At 40.6% G+C, this 2,361-nt stretch overlaps 1 non-coding gene across 1 annotated transcript; it reads right to left on the bottom strand.

Moving 5' to 3' along the window:
- Positions 1 to 1,149: 1,149 nt before the first annotated feature.
- On the bottom strand, positions 1,150 to 1,221 carry trnah-gug (transfer RNA histidin (anticodon GUG)). Its single transcript has one exon. It is a non-coding gene; the product is annotated as a tRNA-His (tRNA).
- Between the last annotated feature and the right edge of the window lie 1,140 nt (positions 1,222 to 2,361).

Genomic DNA, 2,361 nt, shown 5'->3' with positions numbered 1-2,361 from the left:
GTACAATGTCCAGTAATCCTCACTCCACCTCTGGGGTTAGGTTCCAGACCTCTCATGTGGCTCTGGCTCAGTAGGTAGATTGGGTTGCCCAGTGACTGAAGGGTTGCTGGTTCAAATACCGTCTGCATGTCAAAGTGTCCTTTGGCAAGACTGAACCAGAATTTGCTCCCACTGGGCCTGGCAGTACCTTGCATGGCACCAGCCACCCATTGGTGAATGAATGTGTGTGAGTGGGTGAATGTGAGGCTTTGGGCACTGTGGTAGTGGATAAAAAGTGCAGTCCATTTACCATTTCGCAATAAGTGAGATTCTGCAAATTTGAAAAACCCTATTTAAATCCACAAAAGGCATGTTTTTATGGCTTTTAGGGCAATCAAAACTTTTTTAAGGTCTTTGAACACATTTAAAACTATACAAACCCATTTAAACACAATATATTGCAAGAGACTAAGAGTAATAGATACAAATATTATCCAAACAGTAAAAAAATGAGAGCAACAACTGCAATAACACTTACAAAAAAAGGCCGCAAGTGAACTGCGATATAGCGAGGGGTTACTGTACTTGGTTACTTCCACCATTGCAATCACATTTTCGGACTGAAGACTGATTTCACTTGGCATGAACAAATGTTTCCTCAACCAGCCTACAAAACACAGAAATTCTCCTTCTCCTCTTTTGGTCCACAAAGTTCCTCCTCGTAGTCTGCTGTCCTTCTTGCAAACTTTTTCATACGACGATCACAACATTTTATGACGTGTTATGTATTATTATATGTTAATTATAACACAATAAATAATATGTTATTGAACTTATATCATTAGTTATTAACTTTAGGGGTTTCCATTATGTTAGATGCTGGAATGGAAAGACCTGACCGTGTTGCGCGAGTTAGCGTAACGCAAATATTTAAGGTGAACGTAACAAATACTGTTCTGAATTGGGTTTAATAGCACATGCAAAACTGTGAACGAGCTAGCCAGGAGTTCAACCTAGAATCTTCTGATCCGTAGTCAGACGCGTTATCCATTGCGCCACTAGCCCACGATGGTGTTGGGCCCTCTGAAAGCCCTTGTGAATTATTTTCACTGTCCCATGCAAACTATTCAAACAGCAGCACTAAAGAAAGTTATTTCTGGGATTCGTTGCTGCCGTGACCCGGATTTGAACCGGGGTTGCTGCGGCCACAACACAGAGTACTAACCACTATACGATCACGGCTTGGGTTGGTTGAACCTGGCACGAAAGTTGTCTGTCTAAAACTGTTGGCTGCAGGAAGGCTGAAAGGAAAACCTGCAGGACGCTGAGCCAGGACGACAGTGAATTAATGTGAAGGGCATGATAGGCATTAAACTGTCGATCAAGTGAATCCTCTCAACAGTTTACTGTATTGATAAGAATATCAATCAACATTTAATTCAGATTACCATTTCAACCGCTTTTATGCTCACATCGTGTCTGGTGATGAAATGCGACACGCATGTCACGCTCCACTTGATCATAATTTTGTATTCCATAAAATAAACATTGAAGCCATAATTTATTAACAATTAGACAGAATAATCAGAATCATCTTTATTTGCCAAGTATGTCCAAAAACACACAAGGAATTTGTCTCCGGTAGTTGGAGCCGCTCTCGTACGACAACAGACAGTCAATTTACAGAACACTTTGGAGAAAGAAAGACATTGACAAAAAAAAAAAAAAAAAAACAGTCACTGAGCAGTAAAGGGTTGCGCTTTATCTGGTAATGCCGGGACATTTTTTTTTTTTTTGACAATTGTGCAAAAAGATGCAGAGTCCTTTAGCACTTAGAGCAGTTCGAATGACTAATATTGCAATAGTCCGCTGCAATGACCATTGTGCAAAGGGCGCTGAGACTTCAAGGAGTGTATGCGGTTAAAAGTGACGAGTAGTGCGATCATCTGGGACAATGTTGGTTGTGCAAATGTTGGATACTCCTCAATCAGTGTGCAAATGGAGCAGATGCTACTCTGGCATGAGTGGCCAGTATATGCAAATAGTGCAGCATGGCGAGACAACTACAGTGAGTGCACGAGTAATACATAATTGGCCCCACAGAAATGTGACAACGAACTCAAGTCAAAAAATTGCCAGCATGTTGTCATGGAATTGTGGGTTAGGTGTTTAAGAAGTTGATCGCAAGAGGGAAGAAGCTGTTGGAATGTCTACTAGTTCTAGTTTGCATTGATCGGTAGCGCCTCCCTGAGGGAAGGAGCTGGAAGAGCTGGCGACCCTGGTGAGGAGAAGCGGCTCAGAAAATGGATGGATATATATATTATTTTATTTATTTATATTATATATATATATATATATGTAATTTTATTTATTTATATATAT

The sequence above is a fragment of the Phycodurus eques genome, unplaced genomic scaffold (assembly GCF_024500275.1).
Source record: "Phycodurus eques isolate BA_2022a unplaced genomic scaffold, UOR_Pequ_1.1 contig_241, whole genome shotgun sequence".
Classification (NCBI taxonomy): domain Eukaryota; kingdom Metazoa; phylum Chordata; class Actinopteri; order Syngnathiformes; family Syngnathidae; genus Phycodurus; species Phycodurus eques.
This window is presented reverse-complemented; position numbering and strand designations above follow the sequence as displayed.